The 24,588-nt window shown below is 47.7% G+C and overlaps 1 pseudogene; it reads left to right on the top strand.

The window, feature by feature from the left end:
* Nucleotides 1–522: 522 nt before the first annotated feature.
* On the top strand, nucleotides 523–2,564 carry LOC144172345 (terminal uridylyltransferase 7-like; annotated as a pseudogene).
* The last annotated feature ends 22,024 nt before the right edge of the window (nucleotides 2,565–24,588 follow it).

The following is a 24,588-nucleotide window of genomic DNA, read 5'->3' as shown; positions in this document are numbered from 1 at the left end:
AAACGCTAGTGTGTCCAGATTTCGGCTCACGTTAAAGATCCCCAGGTGGCCAAGATTAATCCGGAGCCCTCCACTACCGCGCGTTTCGTAGCCCATGTGTAGCATCGGATCGTTACACCCTACAATCAATCAACAGTCACGACATACCTACCATAAGAAAATCAATCACACAGCTTCGAATTAAAATGCACATAATGCATTTTGAATCCCACACGTAAGCACTCTTAGGTTTATCCCGAATTTTTCGAGCTGATATTTCTTCAACTGCTACTTTGAATCCACATGGAGGACGTAGTAATTAAGTAGCTTGGGATTTAATCGCCGTACAATTCATTTACGTTCCTATTTTCTTCTCTGGAAAGTAAACAAAATTCGTGAGAACATCACAATCATCATCATTTAAACCACTGCACGCGGAGAATTCCACGCAAACGAAGAATGGCAATGAGCTCGGAACAGGGTTATCCCATTGTGTATGTAGCTCAGAGCCCACCGCGGCCATTCGGGCTCACGGCATCTGGCATGCCCCGCAACGACACCGACCCCCGACCTATTGAGTCGTCGCAGAAGCTCGTAAATCGGGACCGGTGCGAAAACGCTTACGCCGGGCCGCAGCTGCAGACCTCTGCGGGACCAAGGAACTGCCAGGTTGACGAAGAGGCGGGTGGTGATGTTCCTCGGTACGACGTGAGAGCCCGGGTCGGGCGCCAACCGTTCACACTGCAGAGGCTCGACACCCCACCGTTGCAGCAGGTGAGACAGCGCATAAACCCGCCATTAGGTCCCAGGCGCCCGGATAAAGATCAGCAGGAGGCCTTCCGCTGCCTGCGCTCGTCAGCCGTCTACTTCCTACCGCCCCAACTCCGGTCGGGGCCAATGTTCAGCATGCTGTCGGGTCCACCGCACTACAAGGACGACTTAGAGTTCGAGTCCGAGTCTGACCAGGAAGAGGACAAGCTCAAGGGCAAAAAGAAAAGGCAGAGCCAGCCGCCGGAACTCTCGGTTTTGACCAGAGCAAACAACGGTGGTGATGGTGAGGAAGAGCGAGGGGATGGTGCTAAGGATAACGATTATAAGTACCTCTGGTTCGACGAGAATGTCAATACCGTTAGTAACCGCCACCTCGTTGCAGACCCGGGCACAAAAGCCAAAGGTCACAAGACGACAACGCCTTCTCCTCGTCAGCAGTTTGTCAAACAGGGACCGCCGATCCCTCAGAGGGTACTGGACGCCCTCGACATCTGCAGCATGGGGCACTTCCAGTACAGCTTCACCCAGGAGGCATTCGCCTGCGGAAAGGTGCCTCCGCTGGTCTGCTCCTTCTGCCGGAAGAGTGAACATCTGCGCGAGGACTTCCAAGATCAGCCCCTTCCCGAATTGAAGAAGCTTCTTGACATGACCCTCAGCTCCACGAAGATGCCCAACGACGTCTGCCAAGACGTGATGAAAGCCTGCGCTCTACAGTCGCAAGAAGAGGCAGATTACCAAGATGTGCTTCATAAACTGCATTCCTTGATTCGGGAGTCGCACAAAGACGCCAAGCTGACCCTGGACGGCTCCTCGTGCAACGAGTTTGGCTTGGCATGGTGTGATCTCGACATTGGTCTGACCTTTAACAGCAGTAAAGACGGCAAGGACATCAGTCACGTGAGAATGATGAAGTATCTTGCGAGGACGTTCTACAAACAGCCAGAGCTTGACGAGGCCATTTCCATTACCAACGCCAAGGTGCCCATCGTCAAGCTTTTCCACGTGCCGAGTGGCTTGGAGGACGACATCAGGTTGCACAACAGGCTGGCGCAGCAAAATACAAGACTTCTGAAAACGCACAGTAGCATTGACAACCGAGTCCGGGAACCCAGCTACATCATCAAACGTTTTGCGAAAACGTGCGACATTTGTAACGCCTCACGGGGAAGCCTGCCCAATGCATACATCCTCATGCCACTCTACGACCTCCAGCAGCGTGAGCCACCAGTCATTCCAGTGCTCCAGGACCTGTACCCAGAGGGGGAGACAAAGCCAGAAGTGATAACAGAAGGTTGGAATGCGTGGTTTTTTGAGGACATCGACCGCCTGCAAGGCGTGTGGAGAGAGTTTGGCGAGGACAACGAGTCCGTGGAGGAGCTATGGTTTGGAATGCTGTGGTTCTACACGGAGGAGCTCAACTTCAAGAAACACGTAGTGTGCATCACTCAGAAGGCCCCCACCCAAGATCCAGAAGATGTGGAACAGCCGGTGCATCGTCTTCGAGGATACTTCTGACTTGCACCACAATTTCGATATTGGAGTGTCCCAGAAGATGTACAAAGACCTTCATCAAGGGAAGGTTACTGTTCGGAACGCCCACAGACAAGCTTCCCGCTAACTATTCCACGCACGCGGACTATTTCTTCGACTCGCGGCAACTGACGGACAGGCAGGGGCCCAGCGACCGAGGGTGTCACCGATGTGGCAAGATTGGCCACCACGTCAAGGCGTGCCCTCGACAGCCGGCTCCCGGAACTAGCGAGTGTGAAAACAGGAACACACCCAGCCGCCAGAGGAACAACCGCCAGGGCTAACTTTGGCTGACGTCGATGCTAGGCATGTATCAACCACAAGGACCTGTTTCACGCAACCGTCGTAATAAATACGCGAACTGTAGCAATAAACATGCGACCTGCATCTTCTTCTTCGACATCATCATCATAATACCCGTTATTTACATCAGTGCAGACGGAAAATACCGCGCAGAAGAATTTCAATGAACTCGCGACCGGAATGTTCCGTAATTTGTGTATTTGCGTGCCATTAGCGGCAACCACAAAAATTAGTGCCCTTCCATTCTGCGAAGATGGGTGACCTGCGAAGCTGGGCGCAGTCGACGGAGTGCACGAAAAAAAACCGTTTGTTTGTTGTTTGCGATTTCGTATGTTTGCTAGCCAATTAGATTAATTAAACGTGGAAGGACTCGGGCTTTATTCCAGCGAACACACATGGGGCTGTCTCCTCCCCTCCCGCGTCGTGGACACCTCATTGTCTGTGTAATCCACAACCTAATGAGCTCGACCAGTGAAGACACCAGACAGGTCGCATTAATGTTTCAATATGTAATTATATGATTACGACGAGAGGCATCTCGAGCTGCTCTGGCCACTTCTGCCGTGGCGTACTTTCTGGGTCTTTCCCGCCGGCGGTTATGGCGTGGTGCGTCGTCGCCCACAGTGATGTGGAAAGAAGTTCCGGGCACACGCCGCCACTCATACAAGGCGCGTCCCGAACGTTCTACGGTCGGTCACCTTTTCTCAAAACCCTGCCTGCAGGCCCTGCTGTTTCCCTTTCCTGCTACACGCTCTGAATTTATGTACGCCACTTTTATATCTCGCAACGCGACCTTGAAACATAGAAATCTGAAGCTTTCGCCTTAACATTCAGGCGCCATCCCAGCCGCGAAAAATGGATGGTCAGGGACGCTTTTGCAAATCGGAACAACTGCGTGTGCGTATGCAATGCAATCTCGTTGGGGTCGCTGTGGTATACCGTGACAACCTGTGCGGAGATCTTGGGAACGTTTTTTGTTCAAGACTAATTCCAAACGCGATCTGTAGCACTTGGTTGATTAATTGGGTTATAGTTGTAACCTGGGTGTTGAAAACTCTCTCTGATAAAGGCCAAGAACCAGCACTACACGTCGAGTTTCCCAGTGTCAACATTAAAGGGACACTGAAGTGAATTTGTCAAGCTCCCGTTATTGCTTGTACTGCGTAGACTGGCTCAAATTAGCACACTTTTCATCGTTTATCCGGTTGACAAATCGGTAATTATTTTACAAAGCGCGAAAGAAGAAAAACTACCATGCGCGGTTTGCGGCGGCCGCACCAACTAAGGCTGTGACGTTGGGAGGAGGGGCGCCGTGATTGGACAATGCCCAAGGTTAGCAATCACACAAGTTTCGGTTTCGGTTTCGGTTCTGTAAAACATAACCAATGGCGTTGTTGGATGGGCATTCTCAATATCTCAGTAATCATCGTACCGCGCTTCTGCCATGTTGTCGGCTGTAAAATGCACAAGATAAGCCTCCCAGGACGGCTTGTTGTCGTAGCATTCACTAGCCGAGACCTACGCAGTGTATGAACGCCCTCCGCGTACCCGCAGACGCCCAAATGTCATGCGCGTTTCCCCCATATTTGGAGCTTGCCTTCCTCATGCCTGTATCGTAAAAAGCGTGTTCGCACCAGGCCAAGGGTCTGTTCATTCTGGCCTGTGCCCACTGCCTGCAAGCAGTCGGTGCTTATGGCAACAGCACGCCAACGAGAACTCGCTAGCGCGCCAGTGCCAGCCTGCGCGCGTTTTGTGAACTAGTTCGTGTAGCCATGAACGTTGCGGCCCCAAAAAAGGTGAACTCAATATAGAAAACATCGGCGGAAAACAAAAAAGTTAACTTACAAAAAAAAAAGCACGTACCCGCGGGGATTCGAACTCGTGACTTGCAAAACATTTGCAGTGACATACCTGGCGCCGCGAGACCACTAAGCCACGGAGCGGGACGCGAGAGAATTGCTAATATAGGGTATATATTGTACAACCGGTTTACACTTTTATTTAGATTTGGCATTTCAAGCAGCTTAGGTGACTATTTGTTGTACTGCGATCGTGCAGTAAGCGTCGCCCGAGTTTCCACAGTAGCTCACGTCTAGCAATTGCATTTCGTAGACGGAAAAGCGTTCGCAGATGCGTAGTCGTGCTGCTGACCGCTGTGCTTGTTCGCCCAGCGCAAAAAAGTGCTTCCCGCGCCCTAGTTTTACGCTGTACGGTAAAAATATCAGTTGATTTTATTTCCTTAGTACCTATATTGACTTCGCTGACTCTTCTCCCGCCTTCAAGAGGCCTTATATTTTCCTACTGGCGTACCAGTCAGCGAAGCGTCGCATGTGCGCTTGTGCAGCGCTTGTGTGAAGCGACCTTGACTTGGAGCTAGATACAGTGTACAAACAAACCAAGTAAAGAAAGGCACATTCTTCCATTCACAAACGTGTCCTGGCTTCGTTTCAACTAAGCGAACGAATTGCGACCAAGCAATTTTTTTTAACTTCCTTGATTGCGACGACGCGCCGGCGGCCGGCGGACGAAACGCTGGGCCGACTGACTCTGTCGGCCGGGGAGCCGTGCAATAGCGCAGCCGTGGCGCAGCCAATTGCCAGCTCATCCCCTCCTGACGTCACACGAAAACGCCACAGAAAATGGGCGAGCGTAAAGAGAGGAGGACAGCATTTTCGAATTAGTTTTTCTACTAAATAAAATCGCGAAAACGCGCCTAGAGTGGTCGAAACATGGCCTGGGGACTCCGGACTACAATTTGCGCTTGTAATCCCGCAATGTTTACATATCACTTCAGTGTCCCTTTAAAGACCTTGACTATATCCACTGATCTCTTTGTTTATGCCATGCTAAGTGCATTTGCATGAAGTTTTGAATATCGTGTTTGAAGCGCTGTTTTCGTCAATTTGTGTGTGTTTTGGGAGCCATCCAAAAGCGGAAAATCGCGGAGAAATCGTTGATCAATGCGCCTAGGCGGGTATGGACTGCGCTGTGGGTAACCGTGTATGGGTGTTGAAAATATTACACAGCAAGCCTACTGGCAGGTGCCTCCTACTATCATCATCATTGTAGCATAAAAGCATAGAGATTTTTTTTCTTTATGACAGCAGTTCCATCCCACCAATAAAGAGAAGGCTCACATCCCGCTAGCCACGCCGCATTTTCGAGAACAGTAATTGTAGGACTCGCGTAAAATCTAAACAATTCTGGGGGAAAGCGTTGGCGAATACATCACTCCGAGTGTACTTCTGTGTGTGCATGTTGCACTGTGTGAACAGAGTGATGTTCCGCGCGGGGAATTTTCTCATTTGGGGGGAATTTTGAACGTAATTTTGGCCAAAGGGAAAAAGGGCATCTTTATATAGGTAGCAAATTTTAAGAGACATGGAGGAAAATGAAAAAAAATCCTGGCCTCGCATCATTCGTTACTTTTCTTTTAAAAAGTCCTTAACACATCGTCGGATTTATGATCAAAACTTCTGCAGTCGGGTTCGCGCGAGCCAGAAGCATCGAAGACCGCTTCCAATCAAGTTCACAAAACAAGAGGGAGCACAGAGGAAAGAATACTGCACGAGAAAAGCTATTTTAAAGCGTGAAGTGGTGGCAGCTGAAGGGGTTGGCCTGTCCGCATTAATTCGTGGGCAATATAAAAAAAAAGTGTTTCAAGTGCGCCTTAGACGGCGTGCTGTCAACTAGAGATGGCAACAGCAGTCACGGAACTGAGCTAAATTTGCCTCAATTACTCAACAATGTCTTGTTCTTTTTTACATGGGCTGTTTTATATTGGAGCTTTAGAATGGAATAAGCATGCTGTTTGGTATAGAACGTGAAATGTATAGTCAAATACTGCTCATCAGCGTGTATAGTGGTATTTAGTTCACTCTGAAGTTTTGATTCTCTGGACGGTGTCTGCGTCCAGAAGGCTACGTAAAGTAGACATAGGCGATGCTGTCTAACTCGCAAAGCCGAACAGAAATCCACGTAATGATCTATCCGCTCATGCAGGGAAATTTGCAGGTACTTCTCGAGAAACCTAAACTCTAAAAATACGGAATTTCTGAACCTAGAAACGGAAATTTTTCTTCCCAGTACGGAACATCACGGAACACACGGAACTTCTTCCCAGCACGGAACCGGAAGCCACAGGGACTCGCACAAATCGACGAGTCCCCCGAGGTACTAGATGGCCAATACACTTCTGGGAGCCTGCGTTAAGGGAACAGTTAAGCTTAATGGTAGTTAGCACTAACGTTGAGCCTATAACAAAATACCAAGGAACATCAAACTCCACTGTTCGTTAAGCCACGGGTACACGCTAAGTCAGGCGTTAAAACGTTAAGTCGAAGTGTATAACGTCAAGCCTGTAATGACAGGGACGTCCCGAGAAAGCGTTAGCCAGTGCACCTCTGCTAGCACGTGCTGCGCATGGTCTGTGGACATGTAACACTATGGGGAGTATACGAACGCTCACAGCGCCACTTGCAACTGCATGTCGCCGCAGGAACTATGGGAAGAGAGAGAGAGAGAGAGAGAGAGAGAGAGAGAGAGAGAGAGAGAGAGAGAGAGAGAGAGAGAGAGAGAGAGAGAGAGAGAGAGAGAGCGATCTAATGATGTCTGGCGATGTTAGCTGGGCTAAAATGCCTAACTTGCTACGCCAGTTGATGACGTGATGAAGATGATGGCAATGATGTTGAAGAAGTTGATGCGTACAGATACGGCGAGTTATTCACAGCGACTGGTCTAGACCTGTGGGTTGCAGGTACTCTATCAGAGCTTTGGTAGCCCGTAAAGCACGTTTGGGACAAGCCTATGGTCCTAAAACGTCTTTTAGCTTCATGTCCATGGAAAGCGGCAGTCCCAAAGCCACTGCGAGGGATACTCTGTGAGCACTGAATAGAGCACATTCACAGAGCAGGTGCTGCAGGGTTTCTCGCACATCACAGTGTGGGCAGAGTGGCGACGTAGCCTGTTTTATCTTGAAGAGGAAGTTGCGTGTGTATGCGACATTCAACCGCATGAGATATAGAATTGCTTCTACCCGCTTGGACAGTCCTGGTGGCATTTTAAATTTGCAGTTGGGATTGATGAAAGATAGCGGTGCGTAATGACGTGATACGTCATCCCAGGCTGCACGCTGCATGTTACATGCCACGCTGGATGCAAGTATAGATGCATCTTTCCTGGAGAATGGTATAGCTATTGCCGATGCAGCAATGTCCGCCTTCACATTGCCAGTTATCCCACAATGGCCTGGAATCCACTCAACTGCAATGTGATGGTGCGCTTAAAGAGCTTAGAGATGTAAAGCGTGTATGTCAGACACAAGCTGGTTTTTTGGAAAAGACGCTAGACATTGAAGGGCAGCTCTTGAGTCTGTGAAGATTACCTACTCTCGAGCGGGTTGCTTGACGATATGAGCGAAAGCCACCCTCAGAGCTGCAAGTTCGGTAGCCGTAGTTGACGTTTTGTGACTGAGCATGACACTGATGGTAGTACGGGATGACGGTATCCACACCCCGATAGTGGATGATGTTGATGCCACCGACCCATCAGCGTACACATGAGCGTGGTCTCTGTATATCCGCGACATGTAGTCCAGGGCGAGGAACTTTAGTGCGGGAGCCGGAATATACTCCTTCCTCGTGATACCGGGCACAGTAGTCGTGACTGGTATGGGCAGGAACATCCAAGGCGCGTGCTCAGGAGGAGAAGGCTCTTCGTACACCTTCGGCAGAAATTCACGCACGTCTTTGGCCCAGGTTGTCGCTAGAGGATGGCCCCGCTGTCTTTCCACAATCCGCAGACGTGCACGAAGCATCTCCTGCGTGCTTAGAGCGAGTGGTGAGAGCTGCCTGCATTCTGTCAGCGTTCCGATGGCAGAGGTTGTCGTTGGAACGCCAATGCAGACCCGCAGGACTTGTGCTTGCATGCTCTTTAGCACTTTGACAGTTACTTTTGATAGAGGGACCAAAGCAGGGATGCTGTAACTCATCAGGCCAACGCAAATCGCTTTGTATACCCGTAGAAGAGAATTGACTGAACAACCGCCAGTGTTGGTGGAGAGCATGCGGAATAATGGGGCGAACGAAGTAATCTTGTCCTTGAGGTGGCGAACATGTGGGGACCAGGTGAGATTACTATCAAATGTAACTCCCAAGAACTTGTGGGTCGAGATATATGGAATTGCGGTCCCTCCAACAGTGAGGCTGTAGCGCGTAAGGTCACGCTTTGTGAAGGCAATCGCAGCACACTTGTTCCATGAAATCACTAATCCTCTAGTTGCCAGAAATTCCGCAATAGAGTCAATTGCTCGCTGCAGTCTCGACCGTAACACTCGCCTATTGTGGCCAGAACTCCATATGCAGATGTCGTCGGCGTACAGAGATATTTCTACCGACTTTGGCACGCATTTCTCCAGGCCAACTATGGCAATGTTGAAGAATTTAGGGCTCAGCACCCCACCCTGGGGAACACCTCGGGACACCTGATGTAGCGATGACCCGCCCACGACGGTAGACATGTACACATACCTATCGGAGAGGTAGTCCGATAGTCATGCGTACATGCGGCCCCTGATGCCTAAAGACTTCAGCGCCGAGCGGATGGCTTCATGCTCGACGCAGTGATACGCTGACTTGATGTCGGGGAACACGGCAACAGCAATGTTCCGCCGACACTTTGCTTCTGTTATGCTACTTGCAATGGTGATGACGTTGTCGAGGCTGCTACGACCCTTGCGGAAACCAGACATCTTTGCCGGGTATCTATTTCGGATGGTCAAATCCCAGTCCAAGCGGAGCAGCACCATCTTTTCCATCAGTTTCCCGACACAACTCAGGAGCGCTATGGGTCGGGAATACTCGATGGCGGTGGGAACTTTACCTGGCTTTAGGACTGGGACAAGGCGACCGCGTTTCCACCTTGGCTCTGAACGACTAGTTTCCCACGAAAGATTGAAGGCATGCAGGAGGCAACTTCTTCCATTTTCACCTAGGTGCGAGAGGGTTGTGTAGGTGATGTCATCCGGGCCTGGGCAGCTGGATTTAGTGAACATTCGCTTTACCTTTGAGAATGGCTTGGCTTGCAATGTAACGTTTAGCGAAGGTGAAAGGGCCTAAAGTGCAGCGGTGATAAAAGTGTGCACTTACATAGGTGGGAAATAAGAACACACCGCAGCAGTGAAGAAGGGAAATAAGGCGCATTACCTTCTGTTTTGCCCTTTTTTGCTCGAGGTCTTCTGGGACATTTTTAGTCTGCAATTTGTTTGCGATTCTGTGGTGCTGGCGAACCGTCAGAAAGAACTTTAGCATGTTGTACCCCACAAAGACAGTTAAATCGTCCCGCTGTTTCGAAATGATTTAGTGTGGGGTTTAACGTGCCGAATGTACACCTCGGTTATCAGGCGCTCCAGATTAATTTTGACCACCTGGCACGGCCATCGGCAGGGGGGTGCAAAAAAGACACTTGCCCCCCCCCCCCCCCAAGTCAGACCAGCATAATTTCCCTTCACCCGCTCTCTCCCTCTAAATAACTGGGCCCCCGCTGGTTTTGTCCAAGGCAGAACACGAAAAATACTATAAATTATGAGCTCTGTCCCAACAAATGGCGCGCGAGCTTTACGAAGGCGGGACAATTTCATTGCATTGAGCAAACTTCCCTCGAATTCATCAAGAAATGACCCGCCGTGGTGGTTCAGTGGCTATGGCGTTGTGCTGCGGAGCCTAAAGATGCGAGTTCGATTCCCGGCCGCGGCGGCTGCTTTTCTGGTGGAGGCGAAAAGCAAAGACGCCCGTGTGTCGAGATTTCGGCGCACGTTAGAGATCCCCACAGGGGGTCAAAATTATTCCGGAGCGCCTCGTGGCCAATGTGATCCCCACAATCAATCAATCAGCCATGGCGAAAGGAGCGAGATGGGAGCGGGAAGTGCAGAATGAGTTATGTGGCAGGGGTGGCAGACGACTATCGTTTTTCGACGAAATTTGCAGTGAAGCAAACAGACTCGCGGCCAGTTTTTTCACTGAACAATCTAAACATGAACTACGCATGGCACAACTTTTAGTTATTTGGGAAGGTTTACCTAAGCATCACTCGCAAAACGGTTACTCAAAAAAGGAAGTGGGGAGGGTAAGAGTTACAGAGAGAGAGAATCAACTTTTACTGAGCGCTCAAAAAAGCAGAATGGCGAGTTGGGCTAGTTGGGGAAATTGCATTTTGAAACCTTCACAAAGCGCAACACTGAAAAAACGCGAGACGAAGAAAGGGAACACAAGACGAGCACTTACTCACAACTAATGTTTAATTAGAAAAGACGAAGAACATATACCCCCCCCCCCCCCCCCCAGTCGTCAGACCATGCATGCGTCTCGTATAATCAGATGGGAATAACCCAAACACCACAAACCATAAAAAACCCAGAAAAACAAATCAAAACACCTTTATCATCCACTTCCACAGGGTGTACAACTCAATGACTACCAAGATACGCAATCTCTTTCTCGTGTAAAGCAACAGAGGCCTGACTAACACAATCATCCACTGTCTGGGTTATCTCGAACGCTTCACGTTCGAGATCGTCACGTTCGGCAGCGCCTCTTTCTTCGGTCTGTCCGGTTGCACCATGATTAGCGCCTATTTCTGTGGAGCGCAGCTCCGGCCGCAGGTCTTGGCGTACTCGTGGATGGTCGTTGCCGCTCTCTACAGCATCTCCTTCGGCCAGGCGTCTGAACCCGCGCGACTCGTCCACACCGGGATGTCATCGTTGTAAAACGTGTGGCCCAAGCCTTCGATCTGCTTGAGTAGTTCAAGTAGGGGGGGGGGGGGGGAGAGGAGAGGTAGGAGGGCCAGTTTGAAAAGCAGAGGCGACAGTACAGACTCCTGAGGGGTGCCCCAGTCTCCGAGCTCCACGGGCACAGACCGTTCCTCGCCTATTCTTATCGTTGCCGTCCTCTTGCAATGGTGCAAAAGCCCTTGATTTAGCCGAAGGTCTTGCGGCCACATCCCGCCTTCCTTAGGTTCTACAGGACGCTCGCGTGAGACACGTTCTCAAAGCCCCCCTTGAGGTCCAGTGCCAATATCCCCCGCGGTGCGTTCTTCGTGGCTGGCTTGACTACCAGTTCATTCAAATGGACGAGGACGTACTGGGTGTTCAGGTTTGCCGGAACCAGCACATGGTAGCCGGAATCTGGTCCGTCTCGTCCAAGTGCGCTTGAAGACTTCTGAGAACCATGCACTCCACGACCTTGCCCACGCAGGGGAACAGGAGATGGCGATTCTATGGTGCGGTAGGTTGCGTGCTGCCGCTGCCGCCTTCGCGCGAGATCAGGGCTTCCTGGCGTTCTTGCAACTTTTTGCCGGGCGGAGACAGACAGACAGACAGGCACACAGACAGATAGACAGACAGAAAGACATACATGCATACATGCAGGAAAGCAAGTTCTCTTTGCTGAAACGTGGGCCACAATCGTGCTTTTACCTTGTTCGAAGTTTTTCTTCTCTTGTGTTCTCTACCATCTTCAAAGTTCTATTACTCCCTACATACATACATACATACATACATACATACATACATACATACATACATACAGACAGACAGACAGACAGACAGACATACAGACAGACAGACAGACAGACCGACAGACAGACAGACCAAAATTTTCGATTTCATGTAGCCCAAGGAAGGGTATAGCCTTCAAAAAGCTCCCAGTTTTGCATGCAGAACGAAATGGTAGAAGTGAGAAGAATGTAACTACCTTGGAAAGGTTGCCTGCGATGATTTTATCCCGGGATTCACGAAGATTTTACTTACGTCATATCCGTCACGGGAGTGACGCCAGTACAACGAAGCAAGCGCCCTGTAAAGAGTGCATCCCTGCACAAATGGTCTTTTTGCGGAGAAGCAGCCTTTAGTACTAAAGAGTACGTTATAATTGTGGTTGTTTGTTTTCAGGTTTTATGTTTTAATGCGAAAGTGTTTTATGCTGGGATACAGCAAGGTTTCACTGACGTCATATCCGTCACGGAAATGATGCCAGTACACCTTTGCCGAAGCGACCCGCCAGCAGGACGTCCCTCGCCGAGCACACCGACATACAGCTGCTGACTTGCGAATCATGCTCAGCTGCAGATTTCGCTGCATATTTCACTTTCGTGTTCTACAGATTCCTATGACACAGGAATCAAGCACAGTTTTTTCCCCAGTACGATGCGCGCCTGGGTGCTTGATTCATGCTGCTCGCCCATGACTGATTTCCCGGCCTGCACCCCCAAAGTGGTCTCTGCTGTTTCATCAAAATCGACCGTGCGGGAATGGCTCAGGGGGTTGCGCGCCCGGCCTCGCCTGCTCGTTTCCGCTGAATTTATTCAGAGATAACGGGGACTGGTTCACTCAGGGTTGATAAACCACTGTATTCAATGCGGATTGACACGTTGCGCGAGCCGATACCGACGAACGCGCTAATTAGCGCCTAGGTCTGTGCTTGGGTGCGCCGGGTCCGCAGCCAGGTCATAACAGGATACACATATTGGGTGCATGCGAACTTCACGTATGTGTAGTGCTGCAGCCTCACTACTCGCGATCTACTGGCAACATTGCCCATTTTGAATGCAGAAACAGTATGCTTGTTTTGCGTGGCGTATATATATACATTGGAAGCATTTGTTGTACAGAATCCGAAACTATGCCACCTTTAGTATGCAAAAAGCAGAATAAAAACTTCATTAAAGCTCCGAATCGACAGGGCATTGCCATCAAGTACCATGCACACATGGTTAGACTCAAAATTGGTTTTTTTGGTCGCACTGAAGAAACTTCCCACGTATCAGCGTCCTCGTGAACATTTCCACATCGGACAATTTGATGAAGATATACTGTAATGATTATAGCGCCGATAGGCCCCGTCGGGACGATGACCCCCCTCCCTTCTCGTGGCCTTGTCATGTCCCCCACCTTCTGCGGGAGCGATGGGCGGCCGACGCCAGTGAGTTGCAACTCTTTGCATGAGCCTCGCCGGCGGCTTTTTACGCGGCGTGGGGGAAGGCTTTCCTGTCGTCCTGACCTTCGGGGGACGGATGGGGGGGAGCGGAGGTTAAAACCCTAATATGCAGGTGCGCTGTGTTGGGGAGGCGGGTTTGCTTGCGCCCTATTCGGGCATCATTCAACGAGTTTGTCCGGAGCTGCGGCACAGAGCGGTCGCACCAAGACTTGCTCCCGTGGTGGTTTCTGGGCGTCAGAGCTCCACGAATTTCTCGCCAACTGCGTGGCAGTTCGGCACCTTTTTGGCCTCCGGGCTTTTACCAGGGATGGTGACACCCCCCTTGTGCGCTGCGGCGCCTTTTAATTGTAACCCAGCTTTAGTTTTGTCTTATGTTAGGCTTCATCGTCTGTGAATAAGTTTAAATAGACTTGTCTTCATCATCTAACTCCTGCGTCAGCGTCATCGGGTACTTTCACCACTACACGACGACACCATTCACCTCTTCAACGAACGTAACTTATACTTAATTTACTTTACTTATACTTTACTTATACTTAACTTTACTTATACCATGAAATTATTTGCTTTTTCTCATTTTTATGCGTTAGCTTGAGCCAGGCATTATTGTAGCCACATGATTAAAAATCAGGCGGATCGCGAAGCACTGCAGGCACCCATAGTGAAATCGTTGGGATTCATGGCGAAGCAGAAAGCGGACCCCGCTGAAGACGAAGCTTTTTTTGCTGGCTATGCGTAAACCATAGAGTTTCTTACAGTATACACTAGAGAGGAATCTGGCGCTAGCGTCTATGCGGCTCACATCGGGGTCGTCTGTGTCGTCATGGACCGCCATTATACATATCGCTCGCCTTAGTTTCATCATTGGCTTGGATTGAAACGTTTCAGTGACAGCTAATTTAAACAAGTGCCACAAAAACGCGAAGAATAGTGTGCAATTGTGTAAGGGGAAAATAAAAGCAGGCTGTTTTAAAACTAAGAAAAAAAGAAGGAACGGTTGTGCCTGCTATTCCGCAGGCCAAGGTTGTAGTTACGAACAATGTTAATATTTGGCGAGCAAACTCATTAGAGGGTTTGATTTTATTAATTTTACCATTATCTCAAATAATAAGTCGTTTGAACAGTTTCGAAAGTTTTTGAGCGTGCCTATGAAAACGTTGGCTTCGTGGTGAAGCGGTGCACCGCGACCGCGAGCTACAGGGGTTTCCCCAGGCATCGAATCAAGGGGGGGTGTCTCAATGGCTCTGGGGGGGGGGGGGGTTCATAAACTAGAAAAGCTGTTTAAGCTGTTTATTTATTCCACTAGTTAAATAAGAGACGTCTGTTAACCAAACGCTCATCTCCGTGACGTACGTTTTTTTATTTTCTATATATATATATATATATATATATATATATATATATATATATATATATATATATATATATATATATATATATATATATATATATATATATATATATATATATATATATATACACACACCTGAGAGGCGGTGCTTTCTATTCAATCTAAGAAAAAAACAAATTTAGAGAAATTCATTTTTTACCATGAAAGGTCCGTATTCAGTTTTTTTTTATTTCTCGCCATTTTTCAACGTATAAGGACATTTTCGAACTTGTTACCAGGGCCGGCGACGAAATTTGAGTTCTTGAAACAATGTTTAGGTAGTGCACGAATTATGCAGCACTTATAAATCAGGCACCGATTGTACGCTCCCGATTTATTAAAACGCCAGGATTAGCTTCCGTAGCGCTTCGCCTCGCCAAATTGCCAATTTTAAATGTACAGTGGGGTCCACTGTTAAAGGGAAACGGCGAGCGCGTGTCCGCTGCGCTCCGCGTAGCGCCGGCGCCGAGAAGTGGCGAGAATCGGAGACAGCCGGCACATGCGCACTGACCGCTTCAGGCGTTAGAAGCCGCTCTGTCGTCTGCTACGCCACTCCACCGCGCCGCTCAGCTTGCGATAGCTGTGGAAGTTCGTACTTAGCGGCCAGGCGAAGCGCCGAAGCAGACGACAGAGCGGCTTCTCACGCCTGAAGCGGTCAGTGCGCATGTGCCGGCTGTCTCCGATTCTCGCCACTTCTCGGCGCCGGCGCTACGCGGAGCGTAGCGGACACGCGCTCGCCGTTTCCCTTTAACAGTGGACCCCACTGTACATGCTGAAAGAGCTTCTGCAAAGATTACGGTTGTAAACAAAGAGCGGCATCGAATCAATGAAGAAAGTAAATTATATGTGTGTTTACTGCACTTAGTTCAAGTCAAAGGCGGCCTCAGTCGAAGTGCTCGCAGCGTGGTCAGCCTCAAACCACTTTGCCCCTTTCCTTTGAAAGCCTTTTTTGTGTGCACATACGAATTTGCCACGAGCTGTCGAAAAAAAGGAAATAAATACGTGCAACGCTAACAGCAAGTTCGGGGGGCGCACTTTTGTTTATTTTGCCCGAGGCTACTGCCAAGAATAGCAGACGGGCAGACCGGGCATGCGCAGAGCGATACTGAAAAAGGTCCATACAAGGACTGACAAGAGTGAAATTTGGGGACTCAAGGGGGGTGTCCAGAAAAACTAGGAGGGGTCTACACACCCCCTAGGGGGGGGGGGGGGGTGTAGGGAAATCACTGGGGCCCAGCTAGTTTAACAAGAAAAAAGAAAACGTGCCGTTAAACAGTCGTGGACGATGACAAGATAGGACGCATACAAGCGCCCTTATCTGCCGTATCTTGTCTTCGTCGAAGTACGTTTTGTTTCTTCTTTTCGTCGGCTACAAATTTCGCGGCGGCATATTACCCGCTCAGTCATACGCCCTTCGACGGCGGCATGAGCAACGTCAGGTGCGATCACACATTGCCTGCTGTTTCACTGAACACGGCTACCACAACAAAGGGAGGATTTCGGCTTCCTTGTAGCTCGTAAGCGTGTTAATGCATAGTGAAGAAAGCAAATCCCCAAAACCGTTTAACAATCCAACTGTCATGTCAAGCCCAAGCCAAAAACGACGTCTTCCCATGAACCCCCATGACGACATGGCTTACGAGGCGCAGTTTCCTCTCTAGTATACTTACTAAGAAACTCTATGGCGTAAACAGGCCTTCATGAAGCTGCGAAGGCGCCCCTGCCGAGCAGGGGTGGCAGAAGCGCGGGTTCGCTTGAGCCGGCCATAAGACGAGCGTCAGAACATCGAGAGGGGCCATCCGGATGTGCCCACGCTCTCTCGCTATCTGCGGCGCATCTACGCATAGATCGCGCTCGCATGCAGTTTTGCCCGCTTCGGCCACCGCTCTCGTGCTCCGTATTATTTTTGGAGCACCTGTGCAACTTTTTAAATGCATAGCATTTTAGTAACTCACAATGTCACGCGGCGTTGGCGTGCCTTGTCGTAGTCCGCAGGTGCGCCTTGTCGTAGTCCACAGCCAGGCCACTACACTATAAAAGAAATAACAGTTTCCGGCGCGCGGTTTCGGACCCATGACGCCGCGGGCGGAACGCAAGGTGCCCGGCGCACTACCGACTGAGCCACGAAACCGACACAGATTTCGATGCACCGAACGCGCCTTATATCCTTCACTCATTTCTGGTTTGTTTCGAAAGCGCCACAAGTTGTCCCGCGCCTCCGAAAGATGGCGACACGGGTCCCGCGATCGAGAGATACGACTTGCCGGCGCACCCCCTCGGAAATGCTGTGCATTTGATCGTGCCCCTCGAGAGGGGGGATGTCTTTTTCGATGACCTCGCATCAGAACTAAGCTGATCACGATCCTACCGGACTTACTAATTAATGATTCACGAGCTTAGAAAGCATCGTGTACCGATACGAAAAGTTTTACAAATCCATAGAAATGCTCCTAATGGCCTCGATAGGTTCTTTCGGAAAGATATCATTTCTTTAATTAAATAAAAATAAACTCAAAGCACAATCTGGTTTATCTAGTTTTTTTGATGACCTCGCATCAAAACTAAGCTGATCACGATCCTACCGGACTTACTAATTAATGATTCACGAGCTTAGAAAGCATCGTGTACCGATACGAAAAGTTTTACAAATCAATAGAAATGCTCCTAATGGCCTCGATAGGTTCTTTCGGAAAGATATCATTTCTTTAATTAAATAAAAATAAACTCAAAGCACAATCTGGTTTATCTAGTTTTTTTGGGATATGAGCGGAGCATCGAGACAAACAAGGAAGGTATGGGTTTTGTGCCACATGATGGAAAAATAGGATTGATTCTATTCTGCGTTCACTGCTCCGTAACGTGGCGTACGACCTTTGTCCTGCCAGGGACGTTAACATATTTGTCATGCTATCTATGCCAAATTTCGACTCGCTATTGCAAGAAACCATTGTATTGGAGCATTACTGGGGTAGTCGTTTAAAACACCGTACATACCGACGCGCTGGCTCCACCCTAAAGAACCGTATCTGATTCCTAAATGCGCCACGAGATATGGGAAAAGAAGTAGAATTTATTATGTGCCACATGCCTTCAATTAACTTCCTCCAAACAACCTCTTTTTTCAAACTAATTTTAAACTAAAGAAAGCTTTAAGGCATTGTACGGTATAAGTGCTTTCTGTATTCTGGGCATGTTTACTTCATTGCCTGTCCAGTAAACAGCTTCTTTGCCACTTTGCTACCAATTTCTGTTACATTAGTTTTCTTTATTTAGCATGTTTGTCCGCTCTGCCAGGCACTGCCATTCAAGCCCTATGAGGCTTTGGTAGGCCTGACCTCTGCACAGTTTCTCTTTCTGTTGAAAATAAGGTGTTATTATTATTATTATTATTATTATTATTATTATTAGCATCTTTCGACGGTACATGTCATACCTCTGGCTTGTCAGCGGCTGAAGATCAAGTACAGTTCATATTCTTCCTTCTGCGTTACGGTCGATGAGGACTCCTTCGAGCGTTTGAGCGATCCTTTGTTCTGGCCGAAGGGCTGCCTTTTCATACCTTTCCGTGGAAAGCTGCATCCCGAAATGTTCTGTTCCACGGATGTCCCACACGATGAAAAAAACTAACAATAGGGTGGACATTTACTATCAAAATGCGCGCGGCCTTCGCACTAAAGCGTCCGAATTTTTTGCTAATGTACTTTCCACAAATTTTCCAATTATTGTAATTTCTGAATCCTGGCTCTGTAGCGACATTAGCTCTAATGATTATTTCCCGTCAAATTACCAAGTTTTCCGCAAAGATAGGAATTTTACTGGGGCTAAACAAAAGGGAGGGGGCGTATTAGTTGCGGTCGATTGTGGTCTTCAGTGTAAGAGGCGTCAAGACCTTGAGGGCGACAATGAGTGTGTCTGGCTGGACATCCGACTGACTGGGGGCGAGAGGCTCTTAATAGGGGCGTTTTATATTCCCCCCGATGTTCCTATTTCTTCGTTCAATGAGCTACTTACTTCTGTAGAAGAAGTTTGCGCTTCACACCAAAATCACCACTTTATCATTCTAGGGGATTTCAATGCACCTGGTGTACAATGGGACAGTCTAACTAACCAGCATTACAATTATTACGTACAGCAAAAATCTCGCATTGTTTTAGACTTCCTAGATTTCACATCCATGGCACAACTGAATAACATCAAAAACTGCTCCGAAAATATCTTAGACCTCTGCTTCTCAAACATACAGAACGCGCGAGTATCAATGGTGGATATCTCTCTTGTCAAACCCGACAAGCTTCATCCTCCATTTTCAGTTTCGGCTCCCGTTTCGATTCGGCATTGTGGTACCTCACTAAAGTATAATGAACTCTCTCCCTTCTGTTATGCACGTGGGGATTACATTGGCTTGTATAGCTTTTTTTCTTCGTTTGATTGGTCGGAAATTCAAGAACTTCCTGATTGCAATGCACAGGTCGAACGGTTCACCGAAATTGTCAAAAGCGGTATGGACCAATTTATTCCCAAGTATAAACCAAACCACTCCAAGCACCCACATTGGTTTTCGAAAGAACTTCGTACGACTCTTAAATTAAAAGACCGCTGCCACAGAAAGTATAAGAAAACCGGGAGTGACGAATGGAAACAGAACTTCTGCTCTTACCGTAAATTATGTAAAAACCTTTATGAGCGGGACCAGCGCTCCTATCTCGATTCTGTAGAGAGTAGTGCGAATTCTCAGCCTGAAACATTTTGGAGATACATCCGGTCCCGTAAGAACAACTCACATGATCTTATCAACCTTGTAGATTCCTCTGGGAAAGAAGTTCATAATGTCGCCAACCACTTTGCTCAGCACTTCAGTGCCACATGCGGCCAGCGTGACGTCTCTGAAATGAACATATTGTTAAATCGCGTACAGGGCTCCAGCTTAGTGCTTTTGGACGAGCAGTTGGTTTTGGAGAGCCTAAAGCGCATGAAACCGTCATTGTCGTGTGGAGCTGACGGAATACCTCCAGCTATTCTCAAAACATACGGCAGCATTTTTGTACCTGTTTTGACGGTGATATTTAACCAGTGTCTAAAAACAAACGTGTTCCCTCTCGCGTGGAAAATTTCTCGAGTCCGTCCTATTTTCAAGTCAGGCTCCAAATCGGATGCAACAAACTACAGAGCAGTTTCTCTCCTTTGTGCTTGTTCCCAGCTGTTTGAGACAGCGCTGTACAAATTACTGTCAAGTTCTGTACAGAATTTTCTTGTAAGTAACCAGCACGGCTTTATATCAGGAAGGTCGACAACAACTAATCTCTCCTGCTTTATGGAGCAGGCCTCGGCAGCCATTTCTGAGAGGGGCCAGCTCGACGTTGTCTACTGTGATCTGAGCAAAGCATTTGACGTTGTCTGCCACACGCTGTTACTTAAAAAGCTTTTACAGGTAGGAATTGATACACCACTCGTGGCATTGTTGGGTACCGTATAAACCGGAATATAGGTCGAGTTTTTTTCCAAAAATATCCGCACAAAAGTCACCCCTCGTCTTATATAGCGGTCATTGGCAGAATGTAAATCGTTGTCTGGCAACAATGTGCAAGCGCAGTCCGTCGCCATCGCCATTCGTGTCGGTCTGCTCTCTCGCACTATCAGGCCTTTATTTGATTTCACTTTTCTCTAGTTTTTCGTCTTTCACTCGTTTATTGTGCGTGCGTGCGTACATTTCTGTACGTCTCAGTTCCGAGATGAGTGGCGGCAGTCGACGCCAGTTCACCGCGGCGTTTAAGCTGACGGCGATTGAGTCACCGAGCAGAATGGGAATATGGCGGCGCAACGCCTGTTAGGCGTTTCGGAGAAAAGTGTGCGGTACTGGCGGAGCCAGAAAGCTAAGCTGTGCGCGTGCAACCCCCGAAACCGATCGTTCCGTGGACGTCAAGCGGTGCACCCCGAGTTGGAGAACAAAGTGGCGGACTTCGTCCGGGAACTTCGCTCCCGATCGCTCCGGAGGCCATGCGCGGACGGGCTCCGCGAACTGTACAATGAGTGGATAGCCGGCGACAACAAAAAGACCTATACGGGCCGGTTGCGACCGTGTCAAGCTGAGTGTCCTTCTCTGGGCAGTCGCTGCCCGACTACATGGTTACACGAGCGTTCAGGAAGTGCTCCATCAGCAACGCGCCTGATGGCATGGGAGATGACAGTGCGAAGCAGTCATCCTTGGACGACTCTGAGAGCTCGGACGAGTGACTTCGGCAGGCATTGTGAGTGGCAGTGACGGACGAGCGTCGAAATTAAATATTGACATTGTGAGTGCGCTTCTGTGCCGAATTATTTTTCTTGTCAACTTTTCCCACCTCAAGGTAGGGGGTCGACCTATATACCGGGTCGACCTATAATCCGGTTTATACGGTAGTTATCTAGATAACCGGTTCAGTTTCGTTAGCGTTAACGGGCAGACGTCTGCTCTGTACAGATCAACAAGCGGTGTGCCTCAAGGCTCCGTGTTGGGGCCTCTCTTGTTCTCCATTTTTGTTAATGATGTGTCAGCCGCAATTAAGATGTCTTCTTTCCTTCTTTACGCTGACGACATTAAAATATTCAGACGGATTGAGTCCATTAATGACTGCATTGCCCTGGAGCAAGATATATCCTCATTTTCCAAGTGGTGCTCAGACAATAGATTAAATCTTAACTCTACAAAAAAAAGGTCATGTCTTAAAGCAGGAAAACGAACCGCACTTTATTTTGCTACAGTATTAACGGCGGTTACTTGTCTAGAGTTGAAGAGATCAGAGACCTCGGCGTGCTTTTCGACAGTGCCTTAACTTTCTCACCTCATGTCACTCAACTTACTAGGCGGGCGCTACGCTCTCTTGGGGCTGTATGCAGGTTTTCTCGAGAATTCCGGTTTCCTTCTTCATTCCTAAAACTATTCAGAACGCTTTGTATTCCGCAACTAGAATATGCTTCTGTCGTTTGGAATGGAACCTGTAGTTCCAACTGTCAACGTATAGAGCGTGTACAAACCAAATTTTCATCAATATTTAGGCATCGTTTTCCTTCGGAGCCTATCCCTATAACTATTTCTCTAAGTTCCCGGCGGACCCACTCAGACCTTCTTTTCATGTACAAATTGCTCCATGGTATTATTTTATGCCCGGAACTACTTGAATCAATCAGTTTTCGCGTTCCACAAAAAGCTACAAGGCTCGCCCACCCTTTTAAAGCAGCTGGAGCTCTCAGCACACGTTCTCCTCTTCAAAGGATGCAGCATCTGCATAATGTTCACTCCGAGAAGTTCGATATCTTTCAGCGTCCTCTTCGGGAGTATTTGGCCGGGCTGTCAGCTCTGACACACTAGGTTCATCTTGGCAGTGCTCTTTTTCTTCACTTATCGTCCTGACGTGTGCATTGACTTCACCGAGCTTGTTCTTGTTCCTGGTTATTCGTGTATTGTGCTGATACTGCGACTGTAATTATCGCAGAATTTTTCTTTTTCTGCCGTTTTGATCATTAAAAGTTGCCATATTCACTTCATGCGCCCATTTGAAACTGAAAATGTACGCTTCCCGAATCTTGTAAAAACTTTCTTCTTTTCACTCACCCTTCCGTATAGTTACGCTTATTGCAAGATGTCTTCTTGCAATTGATCAGACATTACAGTTTCTATTGATTGTGTAATGTTGGCTAAAATTACACTATGGTATTTTTATTCTTCTTTGAAGTGGTAGTTTCTTCTTATTTTTTGCTCACTGACTGTTCATTTGCCAGCTGTTGATGCATTTCACTGCTGTCTTATACCTTTTCTGTGCGCCAGCACGAATTGATTGTGTAAAGTCGGTTGGATTGCACTATTTTATTTCTAATCCTCTTTGCCGTTTTCGTAATTTTTTTTGTTTTTTTTTTTGCTCACTGAGTGTTTATTAGCAAATTGTTGATGTACTACAGTGCTGCATTTTCCCCTCTGAGTGCTCCAGCACGAAGGCCTCCGTTGTTCCTTCCTGGGCACTATAATAAACATTGATTGATTGATTGATTATACTACACAGCCGGAGGGCCAAGGCTGATCTTTTATTCTTGTACAAACTGGTCCACAGCCTCATTGATAGTACAGAGTTGTTGGGTGCCATAAATTTGAGAACCCCGACAGGCAACACCAGGGCACCTAGACCGTTTCATGTCCCCGCCCGTGTCAAGAGTCCCGTGGGACGCATTCAGCACCTATACAATATGCACACAGAAAGTTTGGACGTATTCCATCGTCCCTTTCCAGCATTTTGTAAGGAACTGCGTGGCTTGACAAACCAGGAGTAGTTTGCTTGCCCTAGTATGTAACTTCAACTCACACACTTTATGCTACCGGGGTTAGGTTTATCTATGTATCTATGCTAATTGTTCCGATGATTCACTTGTGTATGTAAATTTTATGCCTTCATTGTGGCGTGATTTTTTAGCTTATATCTTTTTCTGGTTTACATGTTTCAGTGTACAGAGTTTTAATCATGTCTTGTTGTCTACACTTGCCTTGTTTGCATATGTGCGCGGGTCATGTGCGTGTGTCGGCATGTGTGTATCTCAAAGTGTCTCATTCTCGTTCAGACTAAGCAATGCTATTTTCTATATTTTTCTGAGATATGCACTTTTCTTTCCGCACCAGCACATCGTTCCTGGACACACTATTAAACAATTAATTGGTTGATTCATTCGTCATTTTTATTATCTCTGCGATTTGTTGGTCTGATCATTTATGTCTATACTCCTGCCATTGTTTTTTCGCAATTTTTCGGTCAAACGTGGTGCTATGTTTTTTGTGTGTCTCAACAAGATGGCACATTGCAGAGGCATCGCTCGTTTTACGCTAATACTTTATTGCAGTGTAACCTTTCAGAAATCTTAACTCTCGTTTTATATGTACACTCTGTCTCTATCATATGCACTGTGTATTTTGTTGTATATTTCCTTTTCTCAAGTGCCTTGAACGTTTCGCTGGCCGAGGGCCATAGCTTGCAACACTGTTTTTTTTTGCTTTTTTTTCTGAATTTCTGTAAGTATTTTTACTTTATTTTTTCTGTAATATCGAGGATTTTGTGTCTTGTGCCATGCTGTTCTACGTTGCTTACATTAATGTTTTGTATATGGTGTGCCAGCGCCAAGACATTAGGGTTGTTCCTGGGCACCGAAAATAAAGGTTGATTGATTGATTGATTGATTATTATTATTGTCAGTGCTGGTAACGCTGAACTTCGTTTTTCCATTTTGAAACTTCCTAACATTTTGTTACAAAACCTTTGTTTTATGTGTATAATCTATCTCCGTCATGTTCATTGAGTATTTGCTTGTGTATTTTCAATTTTTCACGTGCCTTCAACGTTTTGCTGGCCGGGTGTCATGGCTTCTAACACTAGGCTTCCTTTTTTTTTGCTGTTTTGCTTTCTGGGATCTCTGTAACTATTTTTACCTTATTGTTTCTTTCATATATATGGTTTTCTGTGTTGTGTTGTCTTAATTTTAGTTTGTTTTTATGAATGCTTGTATATGGTGTACCAGTACCAAGACCCTAGGGTTGTTCCTGGGCACCAAAAATAAAGGTTGATTGATTGATTTATTGATTATTATTATTGTTATTATTATTATTATTATTAT

Source organism: Haemaphysalis longicornis, unplaced genomic scaffold (genome assembly GCF_048455015.1).
Source record: "Haemaphysalis longicornis isolate Haplotype H1 unplaced genomic scaffold, Haemaphysalis longicornis Haplotype H1 scaffold_20, whole genome shotgun sequence".
NCBI lineage: Eukaryota > Metazoa > Arthropoda > Arachnida > Ixodida > Ixodidae > Haemaphysalis > Haemaphysalis longicornis.
The sequence above is the reverse complement of the archived record's forward strand: the minus strand, read 5'-3'. Positions and strand labels throughout refer to the sequence as shown.